The sequence below is a fragment of the Rhea pennata genome, chromosome 15, assembly GCF_028389875.1.
Source record: "Rhea pennata isolate bPtePen1 chromosome 15, bPtePen1.pri, whole genome shotgun sequence".
In the NCBI taxonomy this organism is placed as follows: Eukaryota; Metazoa; Chordata; class Aves; order Rheiformes; family Rheidae; genus Rhea; species Rhea pennata.
In genome coordinates, this window is record NC_084677.1 from 13,417,886 (window position 1) to 13,442,921 (window position 25,036).

Consider the following 25,036-nt stretch of genomic DNA (forward strand, 5'->3'; position numbering starts at 1 on the left):
TCTCAGAGGAACAAAAGCATCATACTTGCAAGGTGGAGTGAAATTATCTCCACCAGAGCATGCAGAACCCCAAGGAGGGCAAACTGAAGGCAAAAGTAATGCTCTTCACACTCCCTCTACTGCCTCTTCACCTGTTATGGGAACCCATAACTGAAACTTGAATTGTACAAAAAGATCAATCACTTTATGATGCTGTTGGTTAAAACCACTTTATAAAATGTGCCAAATCCTTTATATTACATCAATTGGTGTTTGTCAAGTACTCTAAAATGAAAACCCCGCCATGGTGCTAAATATCATTAACATTGCTGACATGCAAACAAAAAACAGTTAAACAAACACCTGACCATAAACTTATTTCCCCAAAACACCTGCTGAGGACGAAACATTTGTTAAGCATCAATCCATGTACCATCTAATTTTCTCCTGACTCGCCTTTTCAACTTTCTATTTTCAAAGACCAAAAAAGGGCAAGAAAACAGAGATTAGAATAAATGAGAGAAGTACAAGATAGATTTTTTTTTGTTGTTTATAATACTTATTTGTTTTTACAGGAAAGCCAGTCTTCATGTGCACACACAGACCCAAAAAAAGCAGTGTGCTGCATTTGTATAGAAGACATTTTATAACTCATGCTGAGAAGAAATAATATTTAGGGTGAACGTAGGTATGTAATTATTTTGCAGAATACAACATTTTCTTTTGAAAAGCCACGTTGGTACTTAGTAAAATAACAATCCAGCCACACAAAACCCAGGAAAACACTGAGGGTGGTCATTTATAAAGTGTTTGTAGAAGATTACCGCAGCAGCTGTCCAACAGACGGCACACTACACTTAATCTTCTTTTAAAAATAATGTAATGAATTTGTTTACTTTTCTGTGAGCCATGAAGCTTTCAAATAAAGTGACTGTGGCACATCATTAGAGCCGTCCTGATAAAGAGGCCTCTGCTGCTTCAGCCGTACAGTAACCGCGTAGCTCCGTGCCTCCCCTTCCCCCCTACATTCCTCGCATTATCAAAAAGCTTTTTATCCCTCTCTCCGACTGCTCCATTAAAAACAAAACAAGTTGCTGCCTCCCTATAAGTAGGTCCCAACATAAATACCAAGCCCTAACAACATTTGTTGCCAGCATAACAATTTCTGCACTGTGGCCGTCTCAAACAAGGGCATTGTTCCCCCTTCGGGGCTGGAGCTCTTCCAGGGCGAAGGGAGTCGGGATTTATAGCTTAAGGTACCCTTTGGATAGTGCATACCATAATTCAGTCCAACAAAAATATGATTCATTAGACTTCTGTTTGGAACTCCCCACATGTTTGCTGTGAAAATGCCTGGAATTTTATAACTCACATGATTTTTTCTACTTACAACTCCACTTTTATCCATACCTGTCAACTTTATTAGTCTAGGGGTATGTACTAGTCTGTCCTTAACTGTTTTTTAATTTGAAGGCCTCAAGGTTTATGTCCTTCATAAAATACGTATATTTTGGGGTATATTCTCCACGGAAGCTCATAGTAGTTTTATCAATAACTTAAAAAAAAAAAAAAAAACCCAAGAAACTCACAACTCTGCTCTCCTCTCAACCCTTCCCCCCCCCCCCCCCCCAATCTGGGACTCCAAAGAAAACAAACCCAAATCTTTCAATGTAATCTAATGCCTAGCTGTATTTATTTTAACTTGGTCTCCGTTATGATACACTACCGATGCATCTCTCCTTTCTTAAATCAATAGGATTACTTTTTTAATCTTACTGTCCCTGTACCATTAATATGATTGTTTTTCTGACAGATGTGCCCAAAATTTGTGAGCCAGAGTTATGCATTTTAGTATTATCTCATCTGTATTTAAATTTGAAAACAAGTAGGACTTCATTGTTGTACGATCATAAATATTCCATGTTGCCCCGTTCAGTACATATAAAGTGACATTGCAATTTGTAGTGCTACAATTCATTCTTAACTACAGCATTTTAAAGTCCATACTTGAGTGTGTGATACACTTGTTTATTGATGTGATAAATTTAAAACACATGCATACAAAAAAAAATGCAACATTTGCTTATTTGCAAAGCCTGCTGAGTGCTACCATGCCACCTTGGGTTGCGAGCTCATTAGATCTCAATCTAAACAAGGTCAGGCTAGGTCAGCACACTTGAATGAATGACATTCAGAGGAGAGAGCTAGGGCTTTTTTTTCCATGATTAAGGAGGTGGGAATCTTCCACTTGGAAACTTTCCAGAAGGCCGGAAAAAGTGCTAAGAGAGATACTGCCACTGGATGCCACATTTTGAGTGAGAGAGAGATCCCAAATCTTTAACATATATGCTCATTAAAAATCTACATCATTTTTGTAAGGATAAGGAGATGTAACCTCAGACATCCTATCCTCGAGGGCACTCCCAAAGTTCATGCTATGCTATGTCAATCTGCATGCAAAGGACTGTGACAGCCCATAAAGTGCCTTTCATCAGTGCCAGTCTTTAAATTTGTGCAAACATAGTAATACCACATAAATAGTCTGAGACATCTGACTCAAAATAGCTGATAGCTTCAGCTGTGGCAGTTTCACATACCAGTTAAAGTTTTCCATTATTACTTGTACTCTGGAAATATTGCCCAGATTTAAAACATTTTATAAGTAGTGGCTAGGAGTGAGTTTGCCCATCACAAAAAGGCAGCCATCTCAAAGAGAAGCGAGTAAAGCATTTAACAGCATAGAGCAGACCTGCTAAACAATTCAGAACAGAAAAGAAACAACCGTAACTGCAAGGCAGCCTGGAAAAGGCCGGAAGTTTTACCCCAGGCAGGATTTTCTGAAGACATCAGACCCTTTCTTACGCAGCAAGAGTGGCAAAAACAAACAAATACAGTTCTTTTTAGAGGTTGAATCTACACCGGAGCTCAAACTGACAGTGTACTATGAACTGATAGCTGTGGAACTAGTACAAACATGGTATTAAAGGCAAATTAATTTTGTTGCATTTCAGCAGACTAATAAGTAAATGTTGAATTTGTTTACAGTTTTATAGTTAACTGCCTCATACCTGAGCGGAATTTAATATATTTTCTAAAGCCTTCTGTTCCTTCCTCTTGCTTATCACTGTTTTAAAGAATCCTACACTTGCACCATCAGTTGTTTTTTGCCAGCACACAAAAAGGTTGAATGGAGTCAGAAACTCTAAAAACAGCCACGAAGAACCTAATTTTCATTTATTATGAATTTGCCCTCAGGGTTCGCCTATGTAGGTCTGAACTTCTGCCTCTTCAGTGGTTCAGCCCTGCTTCCTGACCTACGGCAGCGAGTGCAGACAGACAAAACCACGACACGCTCGTTCGCTCTGCCGGAGCCCACAGCACTGTTCGTACCGCTGCAACCAACGCCGTGTCGCAGCTCTGCGAGCAATGTGACAAACCCTGCGTGACCCCAACTGTAAGCTGCACTGATAAATAGAACTAAATGTAAAGAATCTGCTGGAATAGAGAAGTGATGGAACAGGACACTCCACGAAAGCAATAGGAAAAGAACTGCAAAACACTGGGGAAAAGGGAGGGAACTGAATTTACCATTGGCACCAGTGAATGAAGCTCCTTCAATAGTCAGTGGACTTCTATCATTTTCTACCAGAACAATAAGAGAAGTCTGTAGAAAGGCAAAGCAAGCAACATCAGAAATTCAGAATAAATTTTAACATGATTAAGAGTGACAAATGTATAAAGAAGGCTTCAAATTTTTGAACTCCAAAGAGAAGATGAGGAAATGGATGACCACGTTTTTCATAGTAGGAGTATTGTATTGCCTTGTTTCTTCATTAAGCTCATGTTATTCCATTATTTTTAATATAGGGCAATATCAAAAGGGGCTTTGTTCACTGTCCAAGAACTGACTAGAAGCTACCAACCAGCCACACAATGAATTTTGCTTACAAGTAGCCTTTTGCTCCATTATTTTAGCATACAAAATGTTCAGTTTCTTTCTTGCACAATATGTACGAACCCAGATAAATAACTGGCCATCTGCCAGATTAAAAAAAAATCTATAAATACAGTTCAAAAACTGCAAAGAAGAAAGCCTGGCAAATCCTTAGATGCAAGGCTCATAAAAGAAAGATTGACAAATGATTTACTGTTTGAGGTTTGAGAACTATGAACAAGAAAGAACTATGCTATGACTACAGCTATAATATTCACATGAAATAACTCACAATCATACTGAATTTAAATAACTATTTTCTGTTACTTAGCACCTTATGAACAGAAGAAGTATGACCAGAGAGGGCATATGAAATTTCATTACCATGCAGAAAGCAAACTTTGAATCAAAAGTAACATTTGTAGCAACGTGCTTCCTTATATCATGTCTGTAGAATTATATAGAGGAATTTTATAAAATTATATATTATATAAAGAAATAATTAAAATTTTTCATAAACACTAACCTGGTTTTATAATCTCAACTCCTGCCAACTGAAATATTGGAAGTAAATTCACATTATGTTGATTTGGAAACGTTTCTGAAGATACGACCCAGGCAGAAAAATTTCAAACAAGTTCTGCAGGAAGCCAGCTTTAAATAAGAACAAGCTTTTGTATCTTTTTGATCCAGGAAAGGATTCTTTGAGGAGCTGTATAAATGTGAAAAGAAAATAAACCCTACACCCTTACACACATCACTAAAATATCTCCTACGTACAAGTGATCAGGTAGCATCCTAAATTTGCAGCTATCATTTAGAATGAACACAGCTTGAAACTGGCTTAATGTAAAAAACTATGTGATCTTTACACATTTCATATGGTTGCATCTAGTTGTGAAGAGAACAGAAAGGGTTGTCAGGAAGAACTGTTGAAGAAGACATTGAACGATTCACTAAATCAAGCTGAAGCATTTCAGATGCACAGAGTGTGATTTACAGAAACTAGCTTGTTGAATTCCACTCTGCAGATTATTTGTTCCTATAAAATACATATTTTAACAGATTAATTCCTAAAGCACAAATTAATATCATATTTCATTTATTTTTCCTTTTTTTTTTTTTTTTCCTAGCAGTATCACAGTCTTGAATACTACAGGAATATTTAAGACAACATCACCAACGCAGTCTTGGGGAATGTAGTTTTGCTTCATTTGCAACTACAGCGCTGCCAGGAATTTTTACATAGTTGTACAAGTATTTCACTTACTCTCTTACCCTTAATTAAGGCATGTTAAGCAATCAGGAGAAGGCAGGAATCACAAACAGAGAAAACACCCCTTAGAAGTCGTTTGTATCCACAGCTCTGCGAGTTGCACGCAGCCCCCCAGCCCCTCCCCAAAAGCCGCACGCAAGACTTCTAACAAAATGAGTAGCAGCCTGTCACAGCGCTCAGCCCTCTCCTCGTCACCGGCAAAGTCATCCCTTTTACGAGCGCTGATAATTTCGCCCTAAGTTTAAAATGGCTTTGGGCTCAGAAAAGGTGGAAGCGGAGCATAAGCTGTTTTGAAATCCTTGCTGGAGCGAGAAGCCGGGCGCTCGCTCTCCTCCAATGAAAGCGGTACCACAGCGTGTAGGCAGGTTGCCAGGCGCGCTCGGCAGCGTGACCGCACTGCATTGAGTTTCTTTAATGAAAGCCAGGAAAGAACACATTACACAGTGTTTCTTCGGCGAGCTAGCTAGCCTCCAGTGATTGAAATCAATAAAAACAGTCGGCAAGGGGCCCAGTGGGGGAAGAGAGAAATCTCCTCTACAGCATTCAGTTTGCCTTCCACTTTCTCCCTCCCCCTGAAAGTTAAACTCCGAAGATCACCATGACGAGCTACTTTGCTTTCAGCACTCGGCAGATCTTGACGGGGATTTAAAGGAAGCAAGCGTTTTAAGTCTCCTTGCTCCCTTCACTCTCTTGACAGTGGTAAGAAAATGAACGAGTTGCTTTTAATTTGAATCCTGCCCGCAAAAGCTTCATCAGACAAGTGCATCGTTCTGCCTTTCAGGAGGGGGATGAATCTGACAGCAGAAGAATGTTGAAAGGTGAGAGAGGGAAGAGCAGGCGGGACGGTGCTGAGCGAAAGCCCGCTTTCAGGATGGACTGTCCCCCCCGGCTGGGGAGATTCCTGCAGCTGCTGGAGCGACTGCAAGCCAAAGACTAAGACCAGTACTACCCACATCTTAAAGCAGCTGAAATATTAGGAAGCGTGTGACCAAAGCCAAGACCTAGGTGAGTACGATCTGTTTTCAATGATTCCCTGTGTCCAGGTCGGAAATCAGAGCTACACTGTCCCACTAAGTTCCCACAGATCACCTCGTGTCCCTCCTTGTTAGCTCTTAGGCACGTTAACGTTAAGCTTATGCCATTTTCAAATTCCGTCAGGCCACTAATCTTCAGGGAACTATAAAATATCTGGAAAGGCCTTTTGTTTATCATTTTTGTGTCTGCTTATTGACAAGGTAGAATCAGGCCGTTACGTAACTCCACCCATTCCAGAAAGACTTTGTGTTCGCTGCTCCAGGAGGTCCCTTCTGCTCTATGGGATTATGAAACACCACTGACACCGCAAGCTGAAACTGCCTGCGATCTGAAAGACTGCCAGTAATGAATTTCTAGTATGGTGCATATTTATCTGTTTTATTTGTATGTTTTAATCACCATAGCAGCCACATACACTACATACTTGCACTGTGTTCTGTGTGCTGATTTATACCATAAATTATAGCAACTTGTATGCACATCGGCTCATTCATTCTCAACACTTACAAATCTCATTATCTTGCTGAAAAAAACTTTTCCGTTACTCGTTACTACAGCCAAGGAGGATTTCTGGCACATTGTTTAAGAATGACCAACTTAGTTTTACTCAGTACTTGCATGTTCTGTCATTATCCTAATGCATGTTTTTTTGAACAGATACCCCATAAAAACAGTAAAGATACATGTTGACAATCAAAAAAGAAAAAAAACTCTTCACAAGTTTTTAACTAACTTTAAATAAAATGATTTATCTAGACGTCAGTGAGACATTATGAGTGGCATCAAATCCTGCCTTTCGCAAGGTAGGCAAAAATGAGGATGCAAACAGCTCTTTCCCTGTAATGACAGGAATACACTGGAACAGATGATAAATAGGTACCTGCTGGGCAAGAGCCACCTTGCTTCACCCTTCTGTGCTGGTCATCGTCAGATGCTGACAGCACCGCGCATGCCCACTGCCAGAAAGAGAGCTGGGGGAGGCACCGGATGCCTCCACCTCCTCTCTGGATCCCAACGGGACGCTTCATGCGAGCTGGCACAGTAGCTGAGCCTCATTATCCCAAACTTTGAAGGTACAAACAGTCTGAATAACTGTGGTGGTAGGAAGAAGAGACTTCCAAATAGCACCTCCATGTCTGTACCACCAGACAGAATATCCTTGAGCCTTATTACCTTTCAAAATAAGAACCATCATTTGTATGTAAGGATCCACTTAAAGAAATATTCAAAATTGTAAAAAAATTCATGCTAGCTCTTGTAAAATGCATGATAGTGCAGATTTGTGGATTTTTTTTAAAAAGATCTTTTTGGTTAATCCTCTCAGCTATAAAAGAATAATAGTAACCCTCCTGAAGAGCCATGTAATTGAGAATATCAAGACAATCTTCTCTGGAGTTCAGGCTGAGGTAGCTGTCATATGTGTAGTTACTCTGTTTGTAAGAAGATCAAATAATTATATGTACAAATTAGTAACTGTGTGGGCAATGATCTGTTTTACTTACATAATTATGAGATCTTATTTTACTAGAACAAGTGCAAAAACGTTTGTGCAGATGCAAATGTTGCTCCTTCTGTGGAAAATACAGCTTTTGAGGGTTATTTTATTATTTTCTCATTACGTGGAAATGCAAAAGACACTCAAAGGTGACCTGGATAACACCTTCACAGCTTAAAGTAAGGGACTGTTATTTTTACATAAATGTGTGCTTAAGCATTTTTAAAGCATGTACAGTTCTGATTAAACTATGAAAATAGCTGAAGCAATTTCTAAATACTAGTAAGTTTTTACTCTGATGTTATCAGCCCAGTTTAAAACTCCTCCTACAAGACAGTAACAAAATAACAGCTAAAAATGTAATTAAGGTTGTGATTCATAATACAAAATGGCCCAGTATAACTCTTGGGGCATATCCACATACCCAAGACTCACCTCACTTCCCACAGTTTTCAAAATATGTTCCATGTTTTGTCCACTCCCAACATAGGTCCTTTGCAGAAATGACAACACTTGCATGGTTAGGGAATCATGGCAATGTCTTCCAAATCAATCAACAAATTATTTTTCACTGTTCTTAAGGCAAAATTCATCCTTATGTAGAGAACTCAAGTCTTTATTTAAAATTTCAAAAAAAAGAATGCTTAAGTGGGACATAGGCAATGCATATCACTTGTACTGACTTTCTCAAGTTCAAATGATATTCCTCCTTGTTATTCTCTCAGTGGAAAACATAAATAACTCCAAAGCAGAGTTGAGTGTATTTTTGTTGACAGTGATGCACTTTTCAGAAGCTAAGTGGAATGAGTTTCCATAGCGTTTACTATTAACAGAACATGTTCCTTATAAACAAATAACAAAAAAAATTATCATGTATTTTCTTATTAAGAAGAGTTTTGACCAAATACAGATATTCCAGAAGTCATACCAAAAGGCAAGACATGTTCAAGTTACCAACGGCATTAAAGCAGATTCATGGACCAGCGACCCAGTTCTTCAGACTCTTAGTTTAGAGCAGGGAGATCTGGAAGATCTCAGGAAGGTCTCAGTTTGCTTTGTTGCATAAGATACAGAGTATAACCAATGGGAATCTCTTTTCTCACATTTCTACTAGCCTTGACATTCTCATATCATCAGAAGTACCTTGTCCTCAACAACAAATCACACTTCACTGTAGCTAAGACTTTAACAATTCATATTGATTGTCCTAGCAATTTGTCTTGGTAAAAAAGTTTTTTAAAAACAGAGGTAAGGTTTCGTAGCAATTGGCAAACTAGATGAAGCATTTTTAAAGGTAGGACATCAACGCTTTGCTTTAATCTCACCTATCTAAAGTTTTATGAAAGAGAAAATATGGAACTCTACTATACAATTTGAACTGTTCCAGAAAGGCTGAAATTCAATAGTTGATACTGACAACAACTTAAGTGCCATTAGGGTCTCCAAAGCACCTGGACAGCCGGTCTTAGGTGAAATTTAACACTGGTGTCTGCACTAATGGAGAAAGACTATTTTCATCCCTTGCAAACAAACATGCTCTAATACTTCTCGAATACTGTAAAACTTCTAGGTATCACCCTCCTCGTTTATACCACTGGTTCATGTTGGCAGTATTACATTCATTCAGCTGAGTATATTTAATTTGCTCATTCTGAAACTGAGTGGCCATTTCTCTGTAACATATGTATTCCGATTGAAAAATGGAATGTAGGTAAACATAGAGCTAGAGAAGGTACAGTTTTTCCCCTATCTGCGGGAAAGGCTAGTGAAGCAGAGGACTAATAATTAAATTAATTAAATTAGTCCCTAGGAAAGCCAGTTTTCCTTATGATTCAAATGGAAATATTTTTGACTTAAGAAGAAACAATTCTTTGTTATAAAAAAAGCATGAAGAACTCTTAAAAAGAAAAAAAGAAAAAAGAAAAAAAAAAGTCCCACCTCTTTACCAGCCTGTTGTCATTAGCTTCAGCTCCAGTGTTCAGTGGAATATATAATGACATATTTCATCATTTGATAAAAGTAGAATCAGCAGAGTTTGATATACTAAGGTTTTTTACAATACTATGTAAATATTCCAGTATTCCATACATACATACACGCATATGACTGCACCATGCACATGTAGGCACATACGACTTTCAGTTTGTGATGGATAAGACCCAAAATCAAACATCCAGGAAAAGCGAGTGGTCAGCAATCACTTCTTTAGCAGGGTTGGTTATGAAGAGAGAGGCATTTTAAGACAAAGTAAGGAATGAATAAGGTGGAAAGTATAGATACTTGCATTTGACTTTATATCCAGTGGTAACTAGACATAGGCAACTCAGACTGTGAAAATTACTTCCTGTAAATGATATATATTAATCTACATAATTTCTACCAGTTGCAAGAGACCCTTGAATGCCTGTGTGCAGAATTTGAATGTGTTCAAAGGAGCAAGGACTATAAAGCTCCATTTGTATCTAATGTACAGTTCAGTTCATGCTGAATATTTTTTTCAAGAAGTTTTGTCTTAAGGAGAAATGGAATGGAATAATAATTCTAAGAGTTTGTACAAATCACATGTTTAAGCTTTCCTTTAGGTCTGTTTGTTGCTCATCCAATCAAAGTCTAAGTAGTTTTTTCACATTAAAAATGACTCCTAGGAAGCAAGAATTTGAGTATGTTACCTGCTAGTTTGAAAACGTCTCCTGGAAGTTTCTTACAAAAATCATACCCATATTTTCAGTACTTTGAAAGGCTCAGAAATTAAATGGCAATCTATTCCCAGATCTTTTTTAATTAGCAGTGCTTTACATGTTTTCTGTTCTTCTAAGCTCCCTGATAAATATGTATCTGCGATACTAATTTGTAGGATTTCCAAATTTATCATGCAGTCCTGGAACACTAAAATGACATCTGTTTTTTACAGCATCAGGTGTGCCCTCATTACGCATCTGTGAGGCAGAGCAGAAAATTGAAAAACAATTATCATTTAAGACCCTAAATTAAAACTTGTCAACTGTTTACTAAAAATACTCCATAAAACCTGTATTTCAGTAGACCAAACTGAAGAGTATCATTGTAATGCAACACAAAAGGTGGTGGTGGTTAGTTTCTATTTTTTCTTTCTTTTTTTTTGGGGGGGGGGGTAAGGACGGCAGCTAGCAAGACTAAAATTTACATCTTTGTTGAGGAGGCAAATCACATTTTTTTCCTTTTCATTTGTATGCCATTTTGGTTATTATTCAATTGAGCTCCTGAAAGAAAAGGAAACATTTTACTGTTTGAATACAATATGTGCATACCAAAGTACCTGCCATTTTGTAATTACCTATTATTTTTACTATTAAAGTATGCAGGAGACATGAATGAATGCTTTCTGATGATAAAAGAAATATATAACAACAGAAGATGGTTGTTGCCCAAATAATTTTAAAATTAAATATAAAATATAGCAGATAATTACAGACAGAATAACATGTGGAATGCAAGAAAGCAGAGACCAACCCACTAATAGGAGGATTAATTGTATCAACACCTGTTTTGCTATCACATAATTTTGCAGGCATCAAGAGGAAGGAGTTTTAAGCAAGGATTTGGAAAAGGACACTAGAGTGGCCTAGTGGAGGGTTACAAGGACCTTCAGTGTACATGGGGCTGCGTGGTAAAGAGCACTGATGATGGTCATTAGAAAATGCAGACAGTCAAAGGTAAATGTTTGAATTGTTAGTGGAGGAGAAAAGTCAACATCTCCATAGCACATGGGATAATGGCTAGAGTGGGAATAGACTGCAAATAGCTTTGAAAGAGAGGTAGTTTTTGCTTGCTGGAAGAGCAGGATAGCAAAGGAAGACAGAAATTAAGAGCAAATGGAACCTCCACCTCAAAGGAAATTCTGATCTTTAAGAATTTTTAAAAATTCTGATCAGTCTGGAAAAAATCAAGATGTCAAAGCTCTCTTTTGAATGGAAATAGAAAATCTTCACATTTCATTTTACTTGCAGACAATACAACATATTTTAAGACAGAAATTTCAAACTAAAAATTAAAATGTAACATTCTACCTCAGCATGAGTCATTCTAGTAATATGAACATAAAACGAGAAAGCAAAATCATACTTCCCTGTTGAAAATTAGATTAAAAGTCAAGATCTCCCCTAAAGCACATTAAATACAATGACAATCCTCAAATGTCTCCAGTGAGACAAAGAAGTTCTTTCATTTTTTCTTTTTATTTAACCATCTTTAAAGATGTGTACTTTCACTTGGGATACTGGGAGCTAAAATCAAACTGGAAGTTTCCAAGGTGGAATTGAAGAGATGAACTCTGCACAGTGATATGGACAGCAAGTTTACTGAAATGTAGAGACAAGGAGAAAAGGGAACAGTGAAGAAGTGAGAGAAGTCAGGAAGTCAACACACAGTTTTCTTTCAAGATAGCAGAGACAAAAGCATTTTATGTCTACATGGGATTCTTCCAGATTCTCTGAATGAACTCCTCATGTTTATGTAGTAGTTTCATAAAATCTGTTGTTGACTCTTAAAAAATTTCTATTAATTCACTTCAAAAATTCCAGGTCAATTTCTTTTCCAAGGTATGTGAGCAACCAGGCATACAGTAACAGTAAGAGGTGCAAATTCATGATAATTTCCAACCTGTCAAGTTACAAACAACAGCATGATTCATACTTTCCCTCTCTTTGAAAATGTTTACAACATTTTTTTTCTACCTATCCAGCCAGATCTTGCTATGATTATGCTTGGAATACAACTGAAAAATAAAAGACAATAATTTGATTCATTGAGGACTCCTAAAAAATTTTGTGACAGGAAGTATGGTTCATGTTGGCAGTTTTAGTCAAACTTTACAACTTGCCCGAAGTAACATGTATCTAAACCAATAGTGGAACTTCTGAGCTTAAGAATTCCTGACTCTCAGGCATATGTTCAGCTCAACAGTAGGTTACAGAAATGTGTGTATATATATATATATATATATGTATATGTATATATATATATATAAAAAAAAAAAAACAAAAGGAGAAAATGTATTTTTAAAATATAAAATAAAAAATATAGTTCCTAAAGTTTCCAACCTGAAAAGTATTCCCTAAATTATTATGTTTTGTATACCTTTTTGCATGTAAAATTTACTGTTAATGCATCTGTCCTACTTAAGTTGCGATAAACATGGTCCAATGTGGCAGATGAACCTGGCAGTCATAGCTTCTTGTAGCCCATGAAGTGCTTTTTGCATTTCCCCTCCCTTGCAGGGAGCCCACAATTCAGGAAATACTGCAACAAAGACGAAAACCCAGCTGTGCTGGGAAAAAACTATGCAACAGAGACAGGAAAGGTGGGAATGCTGCTCAGTTAGAGGAACAAAACCCCAAGAACCTTGAAGTGCCAGGCAGGACGCTGTTCTGGCCCCAGACGTGATACAACTCCTGTCTGCTTCTAAGCTTTGTGACATCAGTATATTTATATTTATCAGTATATTTACATAATCTGAAGACGTACTTGATATCATAAATCTGCGGCACCTTATAAAGTTGAACAATAGGAAAAGAGAACCTAAAATAAATATATAAAATCAACAAGAAAATACTCCAAGTTTTCTGCATGCAAAACCTACAGGAAATGCACTAGCAATGAACTGCATGCAGATTCACAGCTCTCAGAAATTTCATACAATATAAAGCTGAGCTTAGTCACTAAGGGAAATCCGCAGAAGGGGAACATAGCAAACAAAAATCCAAGTAATAGGTAATACAGTCTACATAATATTTTTCAGCTACTAAGCTTTTTGTTATTTTAGCGATCTGAGCATTTTCACAGGTGCCATATTCTGTTTCAACTCTTGTAATTAATGTAACTACCAGTTCTAGTCCTTTCTTTTTCATGTTGAGAAGTATGATTCAATTCTAGTTACAGTCACTCCTGCTAAATTTCAAGTGTTCAAGCAACAGCAGAGCCTTCTACTACTAGACTGACAGGGTAGGTTTGGCAAGGGTGAGACACGGTGGTTAATAGATCGTCTACCACCTTTTATCTAATGACTAATCTAAGACACAATTTCTTGATTACTTTGAAGATTCTTCCCTTCTTTAAAGAAGGCCATGTGACTTACAGGAATAGTCATACTCTAATGACAGGCTCAAAGAAGAACGGTGATATTCTGTAGAATTCAAATGGAACGCAAAACGGAGAGAACAACACATACGTTACACAGAGGCCCTCACTTGCAAAGCATATAGAATGTTCTTAAGTTGACAGTTTTATAACTCTAAATGATTTTGCAAATGAAATCCAAACAAAAGAGCAGAAATGTCCTCTAAATCACCCAGCAACTGCTGCTTAGAAAACCAGCAACCACCAACTCCAGCAAACAAACAGTTGCTTTAAGTAAGCTTTAAAATTGCAAAAAAGACAGGGTTCTTTGTTCTTTCAGCTTGAATTTTTTATATTCTTGAATCCATACCATAATGATTCAGCTCATTCTGACAAATATTGTATAACTAAGTATCAATCACATCAACTTTTTACATGTTGAGAGAAGTCAGATATCAAGTGATAAAAATGAGTTCAGGCAGAGGACATATGTTAAGCAGCTGTGAGTCTGTTTTAGCTGTCTATATGCCTAAAAGCTTAATATCATTCTACAGAGCTCTGATTTCTTCCCTTCCCGCCTTACACTAAAAAATCCACATTATATATAATAGAAATGATTAACTTACCGGAGGAAATAGAGTCACCCAGTGACTGCAGCAGTACAAATAATATGCTTCAAAATTAGATGTAGTATATTTTGCTAACAGAAAAAAAGATAACACAAATCATTCTGTTCAGTCTCTAAATAAAGCTTTATTTGTGAATAAAAGAATCTCCGGTAATAGTCTGATGAACAATTTAAACCAGCATAAATCAGTACTGCTGCCAAAAGACACAGTTTCCATTTTCTCCCACCTCTTCCTTGGGCTGGCACAACTGTTTGTGCAGTCTTGTAAACACATCTGGGCTAAAATTACCTCTCTATCCCCCCAAAAGCCTACTTTAAAAACAAATCGTTCCCTGATTCAATTCATTGTGAATGTTTCTGCCAGCAAAAAGAGGTAATACAAAGGTGGAAGCAAGCGGCTCTGTAGCTTGTGGAATCACGTTTTCAGCAAGCCTCTCTGGCTTCAGACACTGTTCCTTAACACAAGCAAGAGTAATTTAGGTAATCCTACCTCTTAAGTACAGAGAGATGATGGCTTTCAGCTTGCCAACTCTCATACTATCACAGATCTTCTCGCACTTGGTGCTTTTCAGGAGTACCATGCATCGCACAGTTTGGAGCTTCTGATCATCACTCTCTAATTTCAGTATGACAGATTGCCTTAGCAAAGGCAGAAATTGCAACTTTTGCTTCAGAGTGCCTGAAATCAGGCTGTCCACATTAAACATGGTGGCTTGTCAATCATCAAGAGCCTGATTATGTTGCCAAAACCAGTTACACAATTTCCAGTGACTTCAGTTAGAGAGTAAGAAAAGTTAGACAAAAGAGGCAGCAGGGAGTAGGAAATGTTTCAGTAAAAAGGAAGCAGAAACTCAGGGAAGTCAGAAGAAGTAATGTTTATACGTAGGAGGGAACAGAATGAGAGCTGAAAGTACGAAGTGCAGTAGTATCTGATAAGAGCACACATGGACACAGTAGGGTAGGAAGGGGGCCCCAGGGGAATATGAAGTAATATAAGGAGGAAATATATATATATATATATATATAAAGAGAGAGAGAGAGAGGGATGTGTGGAACCATATGAAATATCACAAAGGGAGAGTGCAATGGAAGAAAGAGAATCAAAGGCAAAGGTAAACACATGAGAAAAGTGGTAGACATACAGCCCTTCACCATATGCCTAATATGACTGGAACAGCTGCTCTTCCTCTACATTTAGAGAGAGAGAGTCAAGAGTAAAAGTGGCATCTCCACAAACCAAAGCACAGGACAGGTGAACACCTTCGAATACAGAATGGACCATCTTCATTTTTCACAAGTGGATACCTAAGATCAAGTAGAGAATCTGAGAACATCAACTGGAAGAAGGCTACATTTTCTCAAAGTTTGCAAATAAGGAAGCAAGTTAAAAATCAGGCAGCGTTTTTAAATGTATGATTTGCAACATGACCTGTGATTTAACTCAAAACTGACAATATTGTATACTTCACATTTTTATTATTCAAAACATATCAGGCAACAATCAATCTATCAGGAACATAAGAGAACCATTTGCTTTTTACATAGTGGGTGAGCATTTGCAGTAAGATCATAACAACGCGGATCAAATACCTTCCCTATAGCAACATTTTCAAAAAAAAAAATACTTTTCTTGCAGATGCAAGCAAGCGAATTCAAAAATCATCAGCAGATAACTAACATAATGGTTTACAGATTTTTTTTTAGTGTATGAAAATCCCATTTTCAGAATACATAAAGCATTAGTATAAAACCTCTCTGTTCTTAGTCCTCTTAGGTGAGCTGTTTGTTCCAATTATTTTCTCCCTTTAGATGTTGTTCTCTGGCTGCTATAGCTACTATTCTTTGAATCACAGTGTTTAACTGCATAGCATATACACTGACTTCCTGACCATGAAAAACTATGAAGTATGTCCAGAAACAAATAGCTAAGGAAACAGACTACAACTGGAGCTGTCAAGGTTTTCTAACCAAGTTAATTTGTATCTGTAGTGGCAAGATGCTTGTTAGCTTCCTGCACTTCAGACTAAAACTGAGCAAGAAACCCTCCTCTGCTTTCTAGTATACAAATGCAAATGTCTGAGGAGATGTGGTCACAGTAGTTAAAGACAGAGGAGACAATATATGTTGCCATCCTTTGTCCTTCCCTTTGGGTTTCCTCTTTTCCTTGTGTTACCTCTGAAGGGATCTTTTAGATCCCTTCAAAAAGTAAAAAAAAAAAAAAAAAACCCACACAAAACAAACAAAAAAACACAACCAAATTTCCCCCAAACAGTAAACAAGCTAGCTTGGTAGTTTAACTTTGATCTATAATCATCTTACAACTTTTTTAGTTGTTTAAATATTACATATAGACATATGATTTCATCCAAAAATATTGTAAGTATAACAATCTTCATACTTATATTCCTTCAGAAAAAAATCCACCTTTCCAGCATTAAAGAGCTGTAATTAGACTAATCTTTCCTTACTGCAACTACTAAAATACAAATACAGAAATGCATTATTATTATTACTGAGTGCACACAACAATAAGAATTATTCAAGTTGAAAAAGTATGTTTGCCTATCTAATTTTTGTAAGAAGGATATTTTATTTTGACTAAAGTACTTCGTGTCAGTGATACAGAACTAATGACACAGAAAAGTGTTCAGGTACAAAATGTCTAATTTTTCAAATACTAGGTTAATTTGTTTTATAAACCTAAACCAATATTTGAACAGGTAAGCAAATATTTGAAATGCATTTAGCTAGTTACCTATTTAGAAAGGGAACAAATTTATTTAACAGGGCTTTTTTCCCTCGCAGACACCACAGAAGAAAATATAGACTAAGCTCATAAGATCTTAAGATTTTTACTAGTCTCAAATTAGAACATTCCCAATAGATCACTGATACAACACTAGGGTAGAAAAAAGTTTTAAAAGCAAAGAATGTGTTCTATGATATGCTATAAGAACTGATATGGCAAAAGACTCTTCACCTACCAGGACACTGCAGGCCTGGTAGAGCTTGTTTAGGTACTAATTCCACTCTTGAACTGAGCACTATTAAGTTTGAGTTGTTTTTCATGATAATTTTTATAGTAATAGTAACATGTCTAGAGGAGCCATGATGTCTTCCTTTTAATGATGTCCAGGAAGAAAGCATGTATTTCTGTTTATATTCTGCAAATACAGAAGCACAAGGCAATACTCTTAGACACATTTCATGTTGTCCTCACCTGCAAAGCTCATCTCTTTCCTTTCTTGTCAGGGAAAAGGTTCATTACCAGAAGAATAGATTCAGTTTGGTCTGATACCAAGACTTGAGACCAAGTTTTACTGGGCAACAATATATAATTAGAGATAGCTTTGGTAGTTGTCACTGCATGAAGGTGACACAGAATTACAGAGAATTTGGAGAAAGAAAGGAGCCAGCATAAACCATAGAATCATCTAGTCCAACCTCTGAACACCAACCAACACTGAATTGGGAGCAGGTTACCTAGGTCTGGTCCTGGTGGGTACTGAAACCTCCACAAGCCGCTGCACAATGTGCTCCAAGGCTTAATTAAACTCACCATGAAAAATGCGCTCCTTATATTCTGCCAGAACTGCCTCTGTTTTCCTTTATGAGGGTGTGCACCTCAGGAAAGAGCTAGTCTCCATCTTCTTGGTGACCTCCTTGCAGGGACTGCCTGAAGCACCCCCCCACACACACACAAAATCCTGCTGTCCAGGCTGACCAAGCCCAGTTCCCCCAGCTTCTCTGCGCAGGACATGCTCCAGCCCTAGGTGGTCCCCTGCTGCAGTAGCCCAAGTTATCAGCATCTTTCTTTCACTGGAGAGGCCCAAATCTCAGACTTTGTTACCAAAAATATAACAAAAACAAATCATTTGGAGAAAAAAAACTAATAAATCATTGGGCTTTGGCCCACGTACAAAGGGAGTTATGCACATCGGTTACCATCATTACTTTTCTACTAGGAAATACATTTTTTTTACCCATTATATTTAAATAAATATTTTGATCAATACAAGTAAATACTTTAAGCTCAGATCTACCGTATATCCACACAAGTTAAAATTAATGATGCAGTTAAACATGCAGCTCACATAAACCAGAAACTTTGTTAAAATCTAGATATACACTACTGCTTGCTAAATTTTGAATCAGACAATCTTTAAAGCAGCCAAATATGTCACTATACTTTTCAGGTGAAAGGAATAACTTCTGATGGTAAAAAAACTCACACTAAAATCAATGCAAAATTTGGACAGGCAGAAAAAGACAAAATCTAAAGAAGTAAAAAGTGTAATTATATCAAAGTAAACTGGAAGTGTGATCAAAAGAGTGGAAAACAGTTCTTAATTCCAAATAAATTATTAACTTGGAACATCTCCTAAACTATTCAGCATATAAATTCAGTAAAAATAAAAAGGAAAATAGCTTTCTAATATAGTTCTCCGATTCCTGTTAGAAGGAATCATCAAATTTTTAAAGCATCTTTGTGTATTAAAAGTAGATCAACCACCAACATACTGCTTAATCACACTTATCTACCTTTCTTTTTATATAAAAAGGCTACTTTAAATCCCACGTGGAGAGGTCTCAAAATCACAAGTTTGCAAGCGCATATTTTACTCATAATAAAAGCCTTACTATTTTCCTCATTTTCTTTGGAGTTTTTTAGAATAATGTTTGTGTTCTGATTTCATTCAAATTAGGCCTTATGTTCCTGGCACTATAACAGTTTCAAATATTAATTATTTCCATAATCCTGTCCCAAAATAGTCTGTCTTCCTTACAAACAAAGCTATGTCATTGAGTTGCAAACAAACTGTAGGTTCTTCTAATTTAAGAAATACTTTAAAAGTTAAACTGAGAGGTGCCATATATGGGCATAGATGTTCAGCATATAAAGCTGGTTAAAAGTGCTGTACAATAAATAATAGGGCAACATTTCAACACATCTGTAAGTAAGGGCCTAAAAACAGTTTTGTTTTGGCCAAACTGCAAAAATTTACATGCAACCAATGTCGTAAATAGGAAGCCGCAAGTTCCACCACAACTGCTACAAAGATGGAAAGATACACGGTGCTTTTGTGACACTTCCTCCTCACTGACAAACATAATTAAAAAAAACTTAGATGGTAAAATACCTTTTTTTTTTTGGTGACACTTTGAGGTGTGTTACCGACATGCATGAAGCCCCATATGCTTGGTTAACAGGGCCTTTTGCAGCAGCCACCCCATGTTACATGCTCTTCTGTACCCGTCAGCCAGTAGCGTGAGGAACAAAAGCCACAGCAGCACTTCAGTACCTTCATTAACACAGATTAACACAATACAAACTACCCCTTAACTAAAAGGAATGTGGATTTACAGTATCTATACAGGCAATACATTTTAAAGGGCTGTAGTTACTGCAGAGTAATTAACAACTTCTTGGGATAATTGTTCACAGAGTGCTTGGCTTGCGGTGACTCTCCAGCAGTGATTTTGTAGAAATGATTAATGAGAAACTATTACAATAAAACTAAGATAGCTTTGGCAGAACAAGTGTTGGATATAGCATCATCCACCAAGAAGAATCGATGAGTGAAAGTGTAAACTCAACTCCAAGTAGTTGTTCTGTAAACTCAGAAATGGAGACAACTTGGATATAGCTGCAACTATTCTTTCAAGGGTTTTGAGGCACTCTGGTCTACACACATCTATCGTGGTGGTTCTGGTGGTTCTGAAGTTAGTTGGTCCATGTCCATGTCCAGCATGGCAGGTACCACCAAAGGTCATGTTATACTCTCTAGGGTTAGCGCCAGGAACCCTACGCCTGGCACATAATGTGGCATAGCGCTTTTTGGTGTCTCCTTTACTGTACTGTTCTTCTTCAGTAGCACTCAGTAGCTTGATACTAGATGGTTTGATGATAGTACATTAGTATTTTGTATGAAGTTTTCAGTGTGAAATGTCAGCAAGATCACTTTTAGCCTTTCAAATTTGCCTACTGAAAAAGGAGGTCTCTTTCCAGCCACCCAGGTTCAGTGCTCCTTTCTTCTCTTTTGTTCAATAAACAGAATTGAGGACGAGAAGAAGTAAAAATGCTTATAGGAACAACTTGTCATGATTATTCAGTTCTGAATGCTTTTACAACTCATATGAATGACAAAAATTACTCACGGCTGTGAGTAATTAAAAACTGTATGTCAGCAGATAAAAAAAAAGATTGTAGCCAAAACTACAATCACATTCAGCCTTACAGTTTACAAAGTTGTCTAATAAGGTCTGAACTTCTGTATTTTCTCATCTGATTTCTAAAGAAAGGAAATTGAAATCTTTGAATGCAACTCTTTCTCAGTAAAGGATTCATTGTAACAAGTTTCTCCATAAACTTGCTTACTGAAGCACTGGTGGATTAATACAGTAAAAAATGCACTGAAAAGGTCAGAGTCTATCTGTGCTGTTCTTATGAAACAATATAGTATTTTCTTTTTTAATTTCTAAAATTATCTTGAAAATAGTTTCTTCCTTCTGACTTACGGTATAAAAATCACAGAAATTATATAAAAATATATTTTTATTTTAGGGCTTTTTGGCTTTGATACTATATTTTTACAGTACCTTATCAAGGCCCAAATCCTAGGAACTCTCATGCACTGACTGAAAGATGAAAACTGCTATTATATACACATAAGAAAAGGACATGTTCAGTGCTTCTAGCTGCAAAATCAAATGCACTTAATGCAGCACCAAAAGGAATCAGTATAACACACATGCATTTCAAATGCACATTACACAAGTGATCAAAGGAAAAAAAGAAAAAGCATCTAAAGTAAAGCCACTTACATGAAACACTGTACATAAACCATTAAGTCTTTTGAGTGAGATTAGTATGTTTCAGACTGTGCCACTGATGTGACGTTTTAATGGTGTGAGAACTGTAAACAAACCATCTTAGAGATAGACAATAAACTATAAGGTCTGGTATAGCATTTAAAGGACTAAATAAACAAATATACATCTTTCTTTTCTGGCCAAAAAGCAGATATCTAACAAATCACGTTGATGGATGCTGCAGAGCTGAACATGTTGTCCCTGTTTCTGGGCAATATAATAAACCCATAGAAACCAGCAAGAGAAGCAGCCGAGTTTAGCCACCATATTTGGACATTACGATCCTATAAATACACATGCAGCATCTAAACAGGGGTAGGATTTTAATTCCCTCAGTAAGAACATGGAGGGTTTTTTTGTGCTACTCTAACAATATACTCTCTGCAATATTGACAATTTTCATGTAGTAACACCAAAATGGGATTCCACGCTTTTGGTGACAACATTCTGCTACAAGTGTGCCACAGCAGCTCAGTACCCGGCACCCACAGAACTGCTGCACATCCTGCCCGAGGGCCTGGGCCTGTCCTCCTCTCCTTGGGAAGCCACTTGCACCGAGCTGCGAAGGCTTACGCTGGTAAAGGAGCTGGCTGGAACTGCTCCATTACACAGGGGAGCGTTATGCTATCATACAAGCGCTTAAAATGAAACCAAACAACACAGATTCCGGTAATTTTGTTTGACTCTTGAAATAAATCATTTACGAAACTAAGAGCTTTGTCCTCATTTATGTCATGAGGAGTGGAATATGTAAGATGCTATCACAAGAAAAGCATGTCACGAGAAAGTCTCTCGGTTTCATTTCATTTAAGGAGATAGAACTGGGCCAATTTAATGTACTATTATGAATCTGCTTTGTTTATCAACAAATGCCATGTACAACTACCTATAATTCAATTTTAGGAGTATATTATCTAGCAATTTTATAATCAAGATCATCTTTTACTATGAGAAATGATAGAAACTAGGAGGAGGATTACATTCTACATTATCAAAAGGGAAGCCTCACAGTTATGATTTCTAGGCACAAGTGGTAATTGGATTGGAAGGCAAAGTTTAAGAAAACACTAATACTCTTGTGTATTAACAGAAGGCCTGTTCTGCTCTGTAGTGCGCTGCCCAAGACCATTTCCTTCCTTAATATTAAAATTCTAATCAGCCTTCATTTTATCTACAGAAATTTATGACCTAGTCTAAGTTCTGTATAGTGCTTTAGGAAAAAAACAGGCCTGGAATATGACAGCGAGCATATTGTAATTTCTTAATTCAACTATAATAATCTGTGCATGCACAAGTAGAGACTATTTAAAACATGCCACGTTCCATACTGTGAACACAGTGAATTGCTATAAATATTCCATGTTTTAGTCTCTAAATATAACTATATTAATTACAGATTTGATGCTAAGATCCTAGATATCAAACACTGAAGGAAACTGAGCCCACTGCAGATTAAATGAAAACCAGTAACTTTGGGAGGTATAACCCACAAAAGAAAATTCTTTTACAAATTTGTCTAAAGCATGACTTCTAAAATTATGGGACACTTCCCAAAAACAACAGGCTATTTTTTTCAAAGTGGTTTGTAAGCTTTGCCAGAACACCTGAGCACGTTCTCCTAAATACTGCTGCTGCTGTTAAAGTCTGTGCCTTTGGCAGTACCGGCATTTGAGAACTTAGAGAATACTGAAAAATAGGCAATTGCATCTAAACAGAGAAAAGAGTTCCCTCAAATCAGTTGCTTTTTTTTTTTTTTTTTTTTTTTTTTTTTTTTTTTTTGCTCTCTTACCTCTGAGTTTAATGTCATAGCTCAAAGTTAAGCTGATAGCAAAGAAAAGGAAAAGAAAGTCTCTCCATATTTTAAGGAAAACTGAATGAAAACACATGTATTCTGCAAGATAATTTCAGGGAAATGGTTAGAACTCAAAATATTAAAATATCAAGCCCAAACTTTGAACAGTAACAATGAATCTTGAAGATCTTAAGTCTGGAGGTATGTGTCCAGTTGTTATGCCTCTTCATAGCTTGAGAGCAGAGACGTTTATGTCAAAACAAATGGGCGGGTCACTGAAGACTTTGATGTAGCAATAACAAGCCACACCACTTCCTCCTCATTGCAAAATCTCATTCTTCTCTTCTATTGTAACAACACATTCAACCCATCTCCAGTTTTCCATTCACGAGCACTAGAGTACTCACCATCCTTTCTTCTGCCTCCCCACTCCAGTCCTCCCCTCCAGTAATACTGATTACTAACAGATGACACAGACAGCTTTCCTCTGCTGCTCTCTGTCCCAATAAAAAGTAAGCTGAGAAAATAATCACATGCCACCTTGCATATACCAGTAAGGGAGGCAATGCAGATGTCCTAGCTGCAGCGTGTCAGGAGGCAGTCATGTTCGGAAGGGCCAGCTGCCTGGCAAGAAAACGTGTGCATTCAAATCAACTAGCAAGCCAGGAGGCACATGCCTGCCCATCTGGGGAGCTGCTTGGCCAGCAAGGAGGTACTGCCGTTTAGCCCAACAGCACACGCTGCCTCTCAGCTGCTAGAAGGTTAGAGAAACTGCTCTTCTAACTCTAAGCTATGTGAAGTGTAAGTGTAGATAAAATCAGATCAGGCTACATGGTTGGGATATTACATAAAGAATAAAAAAAAAAAAAAGATGGGCCAAATCTTATGGTGCAGTTTCAACAAACACGGTCAAAAAGGAATCAAGAAGCATGAGAAACTGGTCCAGCTGGTCACGTAATCACTGCTGAGGAATTCAGCTCATATCCCTCATCCATCACATTGCTTTCGAATACCAAAAACACCTTTGAAATCTGGAATGGTTCCACTGTCTTATACCAAGCTCAGAACCAGTACACTGTATTACCTTGGGAGACAGAGGAGAGGAAAGAAAGGGGAAAAACAAACCCACTCAGTCCTTACAGTTTGGCAGCAAGTAGAATTACCTAAATCAATCAAGTAAAATTGAATCTTAATTGTAATGTCATTTACAATGTCTGAATGCGATTTCCTCAATACTTTCCCAATCAGCAAGGTATGCTTGATGATTAGAAGCAACTCTGCAGATACTCTACAACTGACCAGTCCACAGACTGAATAAAAATCAGATTTTAGATTTGCCAGATTTAACATTCTGTACATGCTGTACTAGCAGGTGCTGCTGTAGCTACTTATATTTCAGACTGCGGAAGCAGCGCACTGATTGACCAACAGCCCTCAATTATATTTGGGAAAGTATCCCAGACCTCAAGGTTTCTGTTTAGCCTCTCTATGCATTTATGAGTAAATAAATAATAAAATTCATGAAATAACACTACAAACTGGCAATTACAAAAAGTAAAAATAAAGAATTTAATTAGATTATGACATTTAAAAGCTTAATGGTAGATGACCTTTACAAATTAGAGGTTGTAAATAGATTGTGGGATATGCACACGGACTGTCATGGACAATCAGCTGATTTTCCTTTTTTTTTCCGGTATGTCTGAGTTTGGCACAAAAGTTTTTTTTGCGAGATTATTTTTTAAACAGACTGTAGTGTGGTTAAGACTGCTTTTTTAATTTTACATTCTTAAAAAATACTTTATGAGATATTTGACGTGGTCATGTTTTTTGCATAGCATTTATTCTGCCTTGCTACTCTTGATTAAATACACTTAAAAAACAAACTAATAAACAGCAAAAAAACCTACCACCAAAAAATCCCCTGCCCA

The 25,036-nt window shown here is 37.2% G+C and overlaps 2 protein-coding genes across 7 annotated transcripts in view; one reads left to right on the forward strand and one right to left on the reverse strand.

Moving 5' to 3' along the window:
- C15H7orf50 (chromosome 15 C7orf50 homolog) overlaps positions 1-25,036 on the reverse strand; it is a 128,433-nt gene that overhangs the window by 29,481 nt on the left and 73,916 nt on the right. Inside the window, exon 1 of one of the 5 annotated variants that reach the window (XM_062588407.1) lies at positions 7,105-7,169. The exons of the other annotated variants lie outside the window; for them this stretch is intronic. The gene's annotated coding sequence lies outside the window, so the exon portion shown is untranslated. Of the gene's footprint in view, positions 1-7,104; positions 7,170-25,036 lie in introns of those variants that run through there. 5 annotated transcript variants of the gene reach the window in all.
- Positions 5,366-25,036, forward strand: part of GPR146 (G protein-coupled receptor 146) — a 50,395-nt gene continuing 30,724 nt past the window's right edge. Inside the window, exons 1-2 of one of the 2 annotated variants that reach the window (XR_009959992.1) lie at positions 5,366-6,194; positions 21,721-21,988. The gene's annotated coding sequence lies outside the window, so the exon portion shown is untranslated. Of the gene's footprint in view, positions 6,195-21,720; positions 21,989-25,036 lie in introns of those variants that run through there. The other variant, XM_062588401.1, reaches the window with a different exon arrangement.